This window comes from Neofelis nebulosa, chromosome 7 (genome assembly GCF_028018385.1).
Source record: "Neofelis nebulosa isolate mNeoNeb1 chromosome 7, mNeoNeb1.pri, whole genome shotgun sequence".
NCBI classification, from domain to species: Eukaryota; Metazoa; Chordata; class Mammalia; order Carnivora; family Felidae; genus Neofelis; species Neofelis nebulosa.
Window position 1 is genome coordinate 117,041,651 of NC_080788.1, and position 15,961 is coordinate 117,057,611.

The 15,961-nt window shown below is 45.0% G+C and overlaps 1 long non-coding RNA gene across 1 annotated transcript; it reads left to right on the forward strand.

Annotated features, from left to right (window-relative positions):
• Positions 1-486: 486 nt before the first annotated feature.
• Positions 487-10,526, forward strand: LOC131517434 (uncharacterized). The gene is made up of 2 exons (XR_009264594.1): positions 487-780; positions 10,188-10,526. It is a non-coding gene; the product is annotated as an uncharacterized LOC131517434 (long non-coding RNA).
• The last annotated feature ends 5,435 nt before the right edge of the window (positions 10,527-15,961 follow it).

The following is a 15,961-nucleotide window of genomic DNA, read 5'->3' on the forward strand; positions in this document are numbered from 1 at the left end:
AATATTCTACCCCCTAGTTGACGACGGTCAAGAAAAGATAGAAAACCACCAGGGCCATGTATCTCTCTCTTGAGCGTACCTGTCTCACATCTCCAGAGTGTACTCCCACTTTAATAAACCCTTCACTTGCGTCACCCAACTGTTTTGTCTAGTCTATCCTTGAATTCTTTCTTGCCAAGAGACCAAGAGCCGCTGGCGATATCCCGGGGACTGGCTGGGCGGAGACCTCAGGGTCCAGGGGTCTCCCCACACTGCCCAGCCACATCTTAACCACTTCTTCCTAGATTATGATAAGGATACAAGGGATGGGTGTTTATATAGCACTATTTGTAAAATTCTGCATTCTGCTGTGACCATTCCTAGGCATGATTCATCTTTCATTTCCCTGGTATATCACCCTGGCCATGCTTCCTCTCAGTGCAGCCAGACTAGAAGGAGGCTTAGAGAATTTAAACCTAATTCTTTTCTAATATTATAAAAGTGCCCTAGTACCACTTCTACAAGCCCCTTCCAGAGAGAAGGTCTGGGTCTCAGTAGGAGATTTTACAAAGATTTTAGGGGCACCTGGATGGCTCAGGCAGTAGAGCATGCTCCTTTTGATCTCAGGGTCCTGAGTTTAAGGCCCATGTGAGTCACAGAGCCTACCTGGTTAAAAAAAAAATTTTTTTTTAATTGGGGAATTTTTTGTTATCTACAGGGGCGACAAAAACCAATTTTGTCGTAGCAGAAAGAGAACAACAACCCTGGAACCATAGGAGGGAATACCTGTGTCCCAGGGAGGTCAGGAGGAAAGAGGGATATTAATGATCTTTATCTTTCAGAACTTCCACTTGAACCTTCCTCATGAAGGACATTGCCCTAATGCAGCTCTCCCAAACTCTTGCAGGAATCTAAAATTTAACTACTGAGTCTGCCATCCCATAGCAGGCAGCTCTGGCCATGATTTGACTACCTTATCTAACCTTATGGAGAAGTCCATTGGAAAAAACAGGAGTGGCCCCAGTTCCTGCACCATGCAAAACACCAGACAACACCTTCAGATGCCTCCTTCATCCCCAAGCAATAGCTTTCACTCAGTCCCGAAGGTGGGCAGATACCACCCTGACTGGTGAAGTAGACATGACAAATCAGAGAACTGTATTCAGTCCCCGAAACACAAGGACAATTTTCCAGTTTGAACGGAACTGGGAAACATAAGGCTTACCGGCCACTAGAAAATCATACTGGAGGTACTGTAAACCCAATACTCTCAGATTTAAATGCCGTATGAAAGGACCTCAAAATGTTAAACAACATTTTTTTAGGCATTAGGTGTACCTTTGTGGTATAATTTTTGTGTATAACAGGAATTAACTGGCCTCCCTTCCCAAAACACTTTCATCTTAGGAATGATCATAGGGGTCTCCATGTGTTTAAGGAAACATGACCAGTAGACCATGTAGCCCTCAAATGACTGCAGAGTTCTCTCCAAAATGAGGATACTCTCATTCATTTGGGGAAGATTGCCAGACAGATAATCGACTTATCATTTCTGCACATGGTAATGGCAGCTTCCTTACAATGCTGAGAAACTTATTCCAGGTTTTAGCTAGTATGATCAATGACACCACCTAAGCATTGGAAGACAAGAAAATCCACCAGCTAGTTATGTTTCCGGGGAGGGCCCAGAAGGCATCTCTTCACTGAATAAGTAAAGAATGACTAATGAAAGGTGACACTGGCACCTCTGAGCAGCTCAGTAGCGGCTATCTTCTGGTAGACCTGGGCTGATGCTGCCATGGACCTGGACTCCTTGTCTCATTGAACGAGACAGGATTCCAGAGAGGCAGGGGCCACAAGGAAGCATTTAACCATCAAAGGCAAAGCATTTGTAATTAATGTAACATTAATCAAATTGGAATGTCAAACCAGTAAACGTTCAGACACAGCGGTCTATGATGATGTCTAACAGAACATGATATTCCTATGAGAAAAATAGATGGGAATCAATCAGGGCATAGCGTGATTTATGCAAGCAAAAATCTCTAAAGAATGATGTTAGTAGCCACAATGGAAAATGATGAGCTTTCACCCAGTTGTCAGACCTGGACCAGTTCTCAGACCCAGACTGCTTGACTGAAGTGGAAGCAAGTCCTTTCAAAGAAAGACTCTGGAGGCAATAGTGCATGTATTTATAGAACTCATGCCCTCACTCCTTCCTCAGATGATACTCAGATCTTGGAGAAAGGGAAGTGTTCACATCTTAGCAGCGTTGTCAGCTACAGGGTGTGAGCTGCCATTAATAACAAGAGAGACAAATGTTATAGTGATTGCCCCTGAGTGTGGGGGCATGTGGAGGCAAGGTAACAGACAGATAGCTGGCACAGGTTTTTCTCATAACCTATGCTGTGTCTGTTGTCATTCTCCTGGCCCTACATGAAAAACTGACAGGTGTACTTGGCAGCTGGCAGAATGCTTTCACTGGTTCCATGATAGAGGGAGTAAGGGTCACTATAGCAACAAAAGCCAAGAGAAAGCCCCTCAGACAGCCTCCTCTACCAGCATAGGAGCAATATGCAGCTAAGACAGTAGCAGAGATCATGTTGACCTAAAAGACTTAAGAATGGTGGGCCACATTTATTCCCATTCAAGATTCCTGTGTGGCCCCTAAAATAACCTCCCTGGTTGTGGCAGTTGCTTATTCTGTGACCCCCTCAGGTCACCGTTCAGGGGAGTAGTCCACTACAGGGAGCATGGATGAGCAGCAGTCTCCAGGTATCTTACCTTAGCAGCCATGAGAAATTAACCCCAGGCCCTGTTTCCCCTGGGAAGCCCTAGCCAATGTCTGAGTGTGTTGGCACTGAGCAGGGCCACTGCTGCCCAACACAGGAGGCTGTCAAGGGTCACTCTGGCTCAAGGGCTCCTGGATGAATCTGATTCACACCAACTCTGATGTCTGAGGCTCTTCCACTGTGATTCAGACTTTTTCTCCCCCCTTTCACAGAAGAAGTATTGCGGCCCGAAGTCTCTCTTGGTCTACTCTTACTGCTCCCACTTTGTCCTTAGAGACGTTTCCTTCAACAAATCTCCTGAAGGTCAAGACATCTGTCTTGACATCTGCTTCTGCAAAGACAGTGGTGCTGTGATCTGACAAAAGAGCTGGATGGGCTTGGGGACATGCTCAATCAACACTCTAACACTCTTGGCAAGGAGGACTCTGTCCTAAGAGGAATGTGAAGAAACAAAGATAATCCCTAGACTGCCCTACGTGGCAGGTAGCCCAATACTGAGGAATCTACCAACGGTGGCCCAGGCAAAGGTCCTGATGGAGGGCAACCCTCCCTCATGTGCAACGATTTAGGCATTTGGACCATACGGAAGCCACAATGTCTACAAGGATGGCAGAGTTGACAGGTTATGACTAAGTTGTGTCGATGAACTGTAAAAGGTAATGAGAATGAGAGGAACTACCCTAGTTTACTAAACGTTAAAGGCCATGTGTGAATGCCAGAAGGCTTTTTGGGTTGCTTACCAAAGGGCCCTTCTGTCCTGGTGTGGAAGAGAGATCATAGCTGAGGAGCAATCTCAGGATCAGATAGGCTTCCAACAGCAACAGGGACTTTTACACGGTCATCCAGAACAAGCATGTTATGCTGGGGAAACTCAGGAGTTCGAAACATGAGATGGTGACACCTGGGTGGATAGCCCTGAAAATATTGGCTCTGCACAGCCATATGAATGCCCGGAGCTTGTCCCGCCACAAGAGACTGTCCCCACTTCTCTTCCTGGCTGCTGTGCCACACCAAGCATAACCCGGCTGGACAAGCTGTGCTGTGAGAGGAATGAGATTCCACCAAAGTAGCTGCAAGAATCACCCTGGCAAAGAATCACCCTGGCAAGGACACCATCCCAGGGGATGGGGCTCCCGCACTTCTACGGGGACTCTCAGAAGCACGCAGAAAGCAATCGCCCATCCTGGGCAAAGTGGAAATGCTTAATTTTCCATGCAAGTAGGCAGAACAAGGCTGAGAGAAGTAGGCGTGCTACGCTGCATATATCATGTGAGGCCAGAGGACCCAGCAGAATGCACTGGGAAAGACACAGAGGACAGATCAGTGGTTGCCAGAGGACGGGGGAGAGGGGAGAGCAAAATGGGAGAAGGGGCTCAAAAGGTGCATTTTCCAGTCATACAATAAGCAAGCCCTGGGGAGGTAGCGTACAGTGTGGTGACTATAGCGAATGAGACTGTATCGTATATTTGAAAGTGGCTGAGTAGATCTTGAAAGTTCCCATCACAAGCAAAAACTCTTTTGTAACTATGTATGGTGACAGATGCTAACTGGACTTAACGGTGGTGAGCGAGTGTTTTGCAATATACACAAATATCGAGCTATTACACTGTATGTGCACTTGAAACTGATATCATGCCACATGTCGATTATACCTCAATGAAAGGAAGAAACACGAACTGTGCTGGTGCAAGGAGAAGCATCAACTCTCAGGAGTTCTGTTGTGTCTCTCCTCCACAGTCCAGTTTGATGATAAAGACAGATTGGCCCAGATCGGTGTCTGGTAACAACTACGGCGGTAATGAAGTCTCTGTAAGTAATAGAGGCCAGGCGCCTGCTCTTCACAGGCCAAAGCTAGGGAACCACAATTACCATACAGTTTGTCAAGGTTGGAGAGGCAGCTAAGGGGAGTCACCTGTAGGGACTTTTGAGGTGGTAGGAAGCATAGCATCTCTGGTGGCAAACAGATGAGTGGTCACCAAAGAGAGTGCTGCCTCCCATCTACGGCGGGAAGAAGATAAAATTGGCAGAGCAGGAGGCTGAGAAAACATCATGATGCTTGTGCAGTTCCTGGAACAAAGAGGATTTTCAGAGGCAGTAGCTGTTGATTGAAGAGATTGCGGGGTTCCCAGGAGGAAGGACCCATCAATATCATGACACAGAGATAATGTAATGAGTCTCCCAGTCCTTCTCCCACAAAGCCTATAGCCCTTTTCCTGACAGTCCGCCTCCTCATGTTATAATAACGATACAAAGCTGAACTCATTATACTAGAATACCTCAGGTTTAGCATCACCCAAGAATAATAATGAGAATAATGGGAATAATGGCACGTATTAAGTGCTTAACATGTTCCAGGCCTTTCTTGGGTGCTTTCTTTTGATCATGACAAAAGCCTAGCAAAGTGCATTTCACCTCCCAATGGAATGTGGACCTTGAAACTGTCACAGCCTAAGACTTTGTCCAAGGGCACATATTTTGCAGGTGGTAGATCTGCTGACACTCATGTGCCACGACACAAAACTTCTTATGTTTCCACTGTATCTCCCAACTGTTACTTTAAATGCTATTTGTTTAGGGGTGCTTGGGTGGCTCAGTTGGTTGAGAGTCTGGCTCTTGATCTAGGCTCAGGTCTTAATTTCAGGTTCATGAATTCAAGCCCTGTGTTGGCCTCCTTACTGGGTATGAAACCTACTTTAAAAAAAAAAATAGCACCAATAAAATGAACAAATAACAGAAATTCAGGATATAACCAATTGGAAAATGGTCCAATAACAAGCGTATACCAGTGCAAACAGGATTGCTATACGGGCATGTATAAAACATTAGAATCCATGTCTTAATGAAATTAAGAGCTCCTAATGTCATCTATGGAATTAGTAAGAATATGACCAGACAGGAAATGTAAAAGAATTTAAACACATAGACCCCTTTGTATTGCCAGGGCATTTTATTCCAAGGTGGCAATCTCAGGATAAGATTGTGTAATTATCAGAGTAATTATTTTTCATTGCTCCCAGTAGGTGTCAATGTGATTTTCTCTATTTTGTGCATTTCCGTATTATTTACTAACAGGAATATTGGTGCTTCCACAGTTTATTTTTCAGCTGTCATCAAAACTTCTTTTAATTGGATAAGGCCACCAATGATTAATGCAAGCAGAAAAACAAACATACGAATAAACATTAGAGCTAGTGCCTGGTGTATATTAATAATTGTTTTGGGTGTGAGACCTACTTCTCTGTCAGGTGGGGGGCCACTGTCTATACTACCACCCAATCCTCTCTCGTCACACGATGGCGGTTTCCAACCTTTCATACAGTGACAATGTTTCTTGTTGTTGCACACCCCTCTGAAGTTGCATGTCTTGACATCGCAGTCAAAACCCATGTCTTCGTAAAAAGTACAATTCTGTTTCAAACAGTATTTTCCTGGGCCACATGTTGCACCATCCACTACAAGCCCCATTTCTGGCGTATCTGTCCCATGGTGTGCGTCATATCCAAAGCATTTTTCTTCCGTAACACCTGGTATTATTATATGACGAAATGTAGTGTGCTCACCTCCACCAGGAATTTCATGGACATTACTACAGTGCAGCATTCCACAAAGAACATTATCTTCTTCACATTTCAAAGGTCTTCCTCCTCCTTCTGACACCCTCACTCCACAGTTGCCAAATCGGTCACCTAATATATTCAATTTTTCATAGCATTCTGGTGAAGCATCTTTAATTTGGAAGCCAAAAAGGGATTGACACTGCATGTCACGGTCACTACAGTTTCCTCTCACACAAACAGCTAATGCTGAACATGGGGTTCCATCTTGGGTATACGTGTCATTTGGACAATTATGCGTTTTCCCATCACAGTATTCTGGCAGATCACAAATACCAAGCAGGTCTCTGCAAATCTTTCCAGGTTGAGCAAATGTGCAGTTAACACAGCAGGGTCCTTCACTGCAGTCACTGCCAAGGGAGAGGTAACAATTGGTCTCACAACATTTATTCTCTTTACAATCTTTTAAGGAGCCACAGTCACATTCTTCTGCCTCATTTATGATCTTGTCACCACGACGAGGTGCTACATAAGGAAAATTTTTGTATAGGACATTTGGTACGCTCATACAAGGATCCCACCTAGAAATCCAGTGATGCAGTCTCGCATAAGAACAATTGCTCATTATATCCATTAAACCAGGCTCAGGAGTCATAACACAGTAGCTTCTTCGAAAACATATGCAGCCGGGTACATCATGGCGGAGCCCCATATTAGGACCTAATGCATGTGCTGAAATGGTTGCAGCCAAAAATATGTGGTAATTTGCTACATATACAAATAATGATCCCCAGTTGGGGTTGCATGTTCCATCCAGGTGACCATAAAAATGCTGTCCTGAGATTTTATGTCCTGTAAGAAGCAATGAAGTATCATGTTCAATAAATCTGTGAATATTATAAAATTTCCACAACCCAAAGCTCTGTATAGCTTTGAATGCACTACTTTTTTTTTTGTTACATCTGTAGGATCCCGACCATTCCATATGCACAAAAGACGTACATAGATGTCTATAAGACCCTGTTTGTAAATCGTATGGAGTACGTTGTTTATCATCACCACGCCCTCTATTGCCTGTGTCAGATTAGGCCTCATTAAATATAATGAGTGAGAAACTGTGTAGTGAATTTTTAAATATTTCTTATGTGGCCACCACAAATAAACGGGGGCTGCCCTAGGAGCTCCGGAAAGTATTGCCTCTTCATATGCCTGATTTGTAGATTGTTCTTCAATCTTACACCTTTGAGACTCTGACGGTCTTCCTTCTGACACAAGTAGAGAAATCACATGCTCGAATCTGGAAGAAGCCTCCAGTGGTTTTATTTCATAAGTGAAGTCATCCACCTGCAGCATGCCATGCAGACCCCCGTAGCAGGTGTCCAGTGTGCCCATGGACCCAGGAACCCCTTCCAGGTAGCTGTGGTAGTAACAGTCTCGAGGGACAAACGGGTAGTCCTCCTGCATGGCACCTTGATCATTGTCGGTGATAACAGGAAAATGTTTGGGCAGCAAGCTCTTCTTGACTTTCATGTGAACCACATGTCTTTGGCCTCTGAAGTGGATCTTATAGGAAAGTTGGCCTTGTCTCTCAGCTCCACTCACCCCGTGGGACACCTTCCTGGGGATCACAACTTCAGAGGAAGTGAAGCGCCATCCCGGGAGGGCATGGGAGCAGCAGACCGGGGACAGGAGTAGCCAGAGCAGAGGCAGCCAGAGATCACCTGTCAAGTGGGCCTGGGCCCAGGCAGGCCCCATGAGTGAGGGAGCCTGTGACCACAGAAGATGCAGTCAGGTGGGGGGCAGGCGAGATGATCCCTGAAACAGCAGCTTTCCTAGCAGTGGAGTCCTGAGGAGACCAGAGAGAGACTGGGGGCTGGGCAGAGGCCAGACAGGTGGAGGAGGGAGGGGAAGCTATTACATAATAATGGTGTGCTCATTAAGGAGGGGGGAGCTGTGCTCAGTGAGTTGGGTGTCCTAGCACAGGGGACCTAGAGAAGAGGACAAATGGGAGGAACTGGGAACAACAGTGTGTATACCTGGGCTGAAAGGTCCCATGGTCTCTTGGAGAAGTCACAGGGGAAGAATGAGGGCATTTGGTGGAATTTTAAGTGAGCGAAGGACTTTTCTTTCTCAAACCTAAATGACATCAGGGATCAACATGTAATTAAAACAAAGGATGGAGGCTCAGGTGGTTAAGTGTCTGACTTCGGCTCAGGCCATGATCTTGCGGTTCGTGAGTTTGAGCCCCACGTCGGGCTCTCTGCTGTCAGCACAGAGCCCGCTTTGGATCCTCTGTCCCCCTCCCTTTCTGTCCCTCCCCTGCTTGTTCTCTCTCTCTCTCTCTCTGTCTCTCTCTCTCTCTCTCTCTCAAAAATAAACATTTAAAAAAAATTAAGGAAAAGAGAAAACAAAGGATGGAGAGGAGAGCAGAAACTTCTTAAAAGAATTTTGAGGAGAGAATTAGATTCTGTCATACTTCATAACAACTGAATGCACTTGGGGTGATTGATGGAAAGAAGGAGCAAATAGAGGCCATAAGTAGAAAAATTAGCGTGTATGATAATAGTTTCTTATAAAGTTAAACTTGTATCACCCTGTGTCCCAGCGATTCTGGCCCTAGGAAATTCCCCACAAAGACTTGTATGTGAATCTTCAGAGCAGTGTTATTCATGAAATTTATTCCACAAACTGGGAATAAACAACCAGTCCTTAATAGCTGAATGATTAAAGAAACTGGCATATTCATCCAGGGGAATAATCCCTCATAAGTCAGAACTAACTTTTGATCCATGTAAGAACATGGATTTATTGGGGCGCCTGGGTGGCACAGTCGGTTAAGCGTCCGACTTCAGCCAGGTCACGATCTTGTGGTCCGTGAGTTCGAGCTCCGCGTCAGGCTCTGGGCTGATGGCTCGGAGCCTGGAGCCTGTTTCCGATTCTGTGTCTCCCTCTCTCTCTGCCCCTCCCCCGTTCATGCTCTGTCTCTCTCTGTCCCAAAAATAAATAAATAAATAAATAAATAAATAGAACATGGATTTATCTCACAGCTATGATGATGACAGAAACAATCAGACCAAAGGAACTGAATACATGATTTAATTTGAATGAATTCTAGAATAGTCTAGAATAGGCTGTAATTTACGGGAATAGAATTTAAATCAGTAGTTTCCTGATGTGGCTGATGTGACAATGGAGGAACGGAAGGAATTTTCTGGAGTGATAGGAAACTTCTGTATCTTCATTGAGGTGTGCTATGGATTCAATGTTTGTGTCCCTGCAAAATTCATAGGTTGAAATCCTAAGCCCAAAGGCGATGGTATTAGGAGCTGGGGCCTTTGGAATGTCTTTAGGTCATGAAGGTGGAGCCCTCATGAATGGGATCAGTGTCTTTATAACAGAGACCCCGGAGAGCTCTCTCACCCCTTCTGCCATGTGGCTTCACAGCAAAAGGTGCCATCTATGAAGCAAGAAGCCGTTCTCACCAGACAATAGATGTGTGGTTGACTTGATCTTGGACTTTGTATCTCCACAAGTGTGAGAAATAAAGTTCTCTTGTTTGTAAGACACACAGTCTACGGTATTTTGTTATAGTGGCCAAAACAAGCTAAGGTAGGGTGGTGTTTATAAATCAAAAGTCATCAAGATCCCCTTTGAAATCTGTGTATTTTATTGTATGCTAAGTATACCTCAAAAAAAAAAAAAACCATACGTCTTGTATGCTACGTATATTTCATTGTATGCTAAGTATAGAGGTATAACTGATGTACAATATTACATTCGTTTCAGGCATACACCAGAGTGATTTGACAATAAATAAAATAAAATAAAATAATTATTACATATTTCTCTTTCCACTTTCAAGGTAATCAAGGGAGAAGAGAGAAGTTACCATGTTATTAGACAAACTTCACAGTCTGTCACTGTCACCTTATATATGAAAGGATATTGTAATGAGACATATTGAGTATTCCTAGGAAACTACTGGAATGATAATCTCTCTCTCCTAAAGGACCCCCATGCTTTTTTTTTCCAAGTAAAAAAACAAATAGTATTTGGATATTGGCATCTTTATTCCCATTTTACCAGAAATTGTTCAAAGAACATGAACGATTTATCTACCGATCAGAAAAAAAAGTTTTATAACCTTAAAACATGTTTACTCACTATGAGCTGTAAATTGATTAAATCGGAGATTTTGGTGTTTTGTTTTGTTTTGTTTTGTTTTAGCAGTAAATAAATATCCAAAGCTGCAAACCACTTAGGAAGCCATCAATTATGTATTTCCTACACTTCTGAAAACCTTTCTTCTGGAATCAATCTTTGTTTTTATTTTCAAAGTATGACTACTATAAATGACCATATTCATTAGCCTGCCACCTAAAAAGCATTAGCCATTAATTTGTGGAATGAACAAATAAGCAAGTTTTCTTGTGTTCTTGAAGTACAATATAGTTCCTTCACTTAAGTGCAGGATGCAGGAAGTATAAACTCCTAATGTGAATCCACCTGTACTCCACGATGAGGGCACTGAGGTCTAGACAAGGGCAGTGACCTGGCCAAGGTCACACAGCAAGCAGAACCCAGGTCTCTGACCCTCAGTTCAGAGAGGCCTGGGGCTCAGAGATAGGTCTCCTCTATCCCCAACTGGCAGAGAAGTGAACCTAGGACAAGACAGATGCCCAACTTGGGGCAGTGGCAGACCTGAACATTTTGGAAATGCCCTGAGGGCTCTGACTGCCTCATACACACAGCCTGGAATGGAAAGGTGTAAGATGGGCCTGAGAGAACAGCCATACCAGGAGTAGGAATGACTCTTGCCCCATGGCCCGGAGAGGGGACATGAAGATGGCCTGGCAGGGCTACTGGGTGGAAGTGGGATGAGCAGATGGCTATGGCTTTTGGGCCATCAACACTTGCTCAAATTCCCCTACCTGAGTGTCACTGTTGCCACTGAGCCAGGGGTCATATATCCCCAAATCTCTCTTTCTTCACCTTGTCCATCATAGCAAGCCTCACCAGTGATTGGCTATGTTTCCTGCTTTGTCCACCTCTGTTCTTAGACTGTGAGTTTTCCAAGTCAGGTTAGTTCTTTGCTCCTAGCACCCAGCATGGGTCCCAGCCCCAATAGATAGATATCTGGTGAATGTTCAGGATAAACCAGAGGTATGAGTACTGATGGTAGAATTTGAGGCACACAGATATGGCTATTCCTCGTGGAGACAGTCCTCTTCAGGAGGACCACACACAGTTCTGGGCTTACCTGCAGAATTGAGAGTCACAGCTATCCCCATAGGGGTGGGGCCAAGGTGGAGGAAAGAGGGTGCCCAAGGGCTGTGAGAGGGTCTTGGGAGAATATGAAGATAGGTGCTCCACTGGGCAGAGAGCAAACTGGCCCTGGGCTTGGACCTGGGGGTACAGCAGGGGGCAGGATGGTGGATAAGGTCCTCACAGAATTCAGTCCAGTGGAGAGGACAGATGACAAATGAGAAAAGCAGCCAACAGAGGATGCCAGGTGTTGGGGAGGACATTTCAGCAAGACATGAGGTCTAGAAGAAGCTGCAGTGCAGGGGGGACAGCACCCTAGGCCAAGGGCACAAAGGCCTGCATGTCAGGAACCCCCAGTGCAGTGGTAGCAAAATGAATGGGGTGGTGGGCTGAATCTGGTGAGGGACACATGGGGCCTCTCAGAGGTGGCAAGGAGAGTCCCCAAACTTAGGGTGCTTGAAAGGATCCTGGGCGTCCTATCTTGGCCACCATCCTCTTGGGTCAACAATCCTGATATAGCTATACCTCCTAACTGGGCAGGGCTGGGCAGGTTTGGAATGCAGTGGGCCTGGAATATTCCCCTGGAGGTAGTGCCTCTATCATCATCACCTTCTTTGTGGCAGCTGCCCTTACTGACTGCCCCCACATGTCAGAGTGTCATGACCAGGTGGTGGAGACAGGCAGAGGGCACCAAGGGACCTGCCTGAAAGTCACAAGGGCAGCAGCAAGACTCATGCCTGCATACCACTTCAAGGGGTCCTTACTCAGGATTTGGGGGCAAGGTTTAAGTTACAGCTTTTAGCTTTGCCCAGGACAAAGGCTCCTCTCACCTATGTTCTGATCTAGTAGGACTCTGCTGGCCTGCAGCTTACAAGTCACATGCCTCCTTGGCTCTGGCAGGTGCCTGAACCAGCCTCCAGAGCCCAGTGGCCAGGAGACCTACACCTGCCCAAACCCTCTATACTTGAGGCTCCCCCTCTCCAGCCTGTAACATGGTGAGCCCTTCCCCAGGTAGTGCTCTGCAAGGCTGGGCTGCAGGGATTTAATTTTATTTTATTAAAGTATAGTTGACATACAATGTTACATTGGTTTCAGGTATACAACAGTGAGATGACAAGTACATACAACACAACATCTATGCTCACCACAAGTGTAGTTACCATCTGTCACCATACCTGGGCTGCAGTGATTTTAAAAATCACAATTTGCAAAGCTCAGTGTTCCTTGAAAGGCCAAGTGAGCCCCAGAGCAACTCTCCCTATCCCCTTACCTTACTCCAATGGGAACAGATCACCCTGGACAGGGTCTTGTGTCAGGGTCTCCAGTAGCTTGATGTGGTCTGATCCTCTAAATCACTGGCAAATTCAGAGCTGGAGAGGAATTGGTTCCAGCAAATCCAGCCTTCCCAGACCCCCCCAAAGATCAATGGGAAAACTGCTATCCATGGATAAAAACAGATTTGGGAGACTCCTAGAGTCCACGTAGAAAGTTTTAGCAACACTGGGGAACAACAATAACAACAACAACAACAACAAAACTCAGAATAATCATACAAAAAGAGAAGTAAGTCTTCATTTTGCCTGCATCATCCCATCCCACGCCAGCATTGTTCAGCACCAAGAAAGGACTTCCAAACTAGAAACTTTTCCTCTTACCAGCAAAAGAAGAACAGAGTGAGTGAACAGCTTCTCCAGCCTCATGGGGCAGTGCACAAAGGTCCCACCTTAGTTTCATTCCACCTAGACCAGCAAAGTTAACACACAATGAGCTGACTAGAAGCAAGGAGGAAAAGCAGAGGCTGTTATTAGCAGACACACAGTAGGAACAATGGTGGTTTACAAATACCTGCTTTGCAAACAAACTCAGATTTGGCCACTCATGAAGCCAGCCACCTACTCAGACTCCATGGACTCACTGTGGATCTTGCCAACTTTCTCCCCCCAGGTATTTGCACTTACTGACACCAGCCTCCTTGTTCTCTCCCCCTGTCCCCAGTGGAGACCAAGAGGACCAAGAGCCATGCCTGCAGCCAAATCACACTTCTTTAACCATACAAGTACAAGTGATGGAGTCCCACCAGCATTCCAGCACTTGGGCTTAGCCTCTTTAGCTGTACCTGCATACCACAGGCCTGATGCCCATCATTGGCCTCCACTGCAATGTGCACACCTAGGGGGAGAGTGGGTAGCCACAGGTGAGTGCACAATATCTAGCCCTTCCCCCTACAGCTGCTTGCAGGTCTGGACTAGGCCCTGCTTCTCTCATTGGCTGGTACCACCATGCCCGCCAGTAGCTATTCTCTCCAGCTGTATACCTACACACCCCCAGCCCAACACCCATCACTGGCCTCAGTGTGGTGTGTATACTTGGGGAGACAGAAACGCCTCAGAGCTGCCAGTCAGTCCATAGTTGGCCCCACTCCTTGCTACCTGCCCTGGTCCTCATCACTAAAAGCATGTCTGCAAAAGGCATCTGCCACTGCATTGGCACCTACAGCTTTCCCCACAACTGAGGGTGTGTACATCACTGGCTCTGGTAACCCTTACTGCCTTCCCTGGTCCCTAGCTACCAGACCTGGAGGTACCACTAAGGAACTCAACAACTTTGCAGCTCCTGTACTTGCCAAGGACTGCATAGTTGGCAATGCTGTGAACTTCAGTGGCCCAAGCTGAGGAGATATCAGGTCCCCCCGCCCCCAGACCCAGTGAGAGCCATCACATATTCCCATACTTGGCACCCAGGTCACACAGCATGATCTCGTGTGCCATCCACCTGAAGGTGAAAGGCTTCCCATACTAAAGTCAGTCCATGATGTCTGGAAGAGGAGACTACATCTTCAAATGTACTGACACCTATGAAAGTCTACATGGAGGGGCGCCTGGGTGGCTCAGTCGGTTAAGCGTCCGGCTTTGGCTCAGGTCACGATCTCGCGGTCCGCGAGTTCGAGCCCCGCGTCAGGCTCTGGGCTGATGGCTCAGAGCCTGGAGCTTGCTTCTGATTCTGTGTCTCCCTCTCTCTCTGCCCCTCCCCCGTTCATGCTGTGTCTCTCTCTGTCTCAAAAATAAATAAACGTTAAAAAAAAAAATTAAAAAAAAAAAAAAGAAAGAAAGTCTACATGGATCACGAATATTCAGGAATATGTGTTTCCTCCAAAGAAATACAGTAAACCTCCAGTAACTGGCTCCAAAGAAATGGAGATCTAGGAATTGTCTGACAAGGAATTCAAAATAATTGTTAAACAGGTGCTCAGAGAATTACAAGAGAATACAGATAAACCATTCCATGAAATCAGAAAAATAATGCAAAAACAAAAGAAGTTCAACAAAGAGAGAAAACAAAAAGGAACAAAACAGAAATATTGGAGCTGAAGAATACAACACTGACCTGCAGAACAGAGAGCTTCAGCAGGAAACCTGGACAAGCAGAAAGAGAATCAGTGAACTCAAAGACAGTTCAATTCAAACTAAACAATCAGAGAAGAAAAACATGAATGAAAGGGAAAAAAGAAAGCCTACAGGAATTACAGGACATCATCAAAAAAAAGAAAGAAGGAAGGAAGGAAGAAAAGGGGAGGGGAAAGGAGGGAAGGGAAGGAAAAAAGACAATGTACGCATCATTAGAGTCCCAGAAGAAAAACAGAGAGAGAAGGGGTAGAAATTTATTTAAAGTAATCATGACTGAGAACCTCTCAAACTCGGGGAGAGATTTGGATGTCCAAGTTCATGAAACTAATATGTTGCCTCAAAATTTCAGTGCAAATGTTCTTCTATAAGATACATAATCATTAAACTGGTTCATAGCGTAGGCATAATTTTAATTAAAAAAATCAGTATCTTCCACACTGGTTGTGCTGCACCACAGTCCCACCAGACACATACATGAGTTTCAGTAGTTCCACATCCTCACCCAAACCAATGACTCTTGCGCATGCCAGGGGATGAGAAATAGTATCTCATTCCATTTGCAATGTGCATTGCCCTGATTATGTGTCACTATTATGTTTATTGGACACATCTACATTTTTTGTCATGAAGTGACAGTTCAAGTCTTTCTTGCCCATTTTTGTATTGGGCTATTTGTCTTAGTGTTATTGAATATAAGAGTTCTTCAAATACTTTGGATACACATTTCTTTGTTCTTATGTGTTGTGCACAAGTATTCTCTTCTGGTTTAAGGCTTCCTATTCATTTTGTGAATGGTGCCTTTTAAAGAGCTGATGCTTTTCATTTTTATGAATCCCAATTTATCATTTTTGTTATCATTAATACATATTATGTCCTAAAAAATCTTTGTTTAATCTGTTACTAAGAATATTTGTCTTATTAAAATTTCTAGGAAGGTAAGCATCTTAGCCATTACATGTAATTGTAA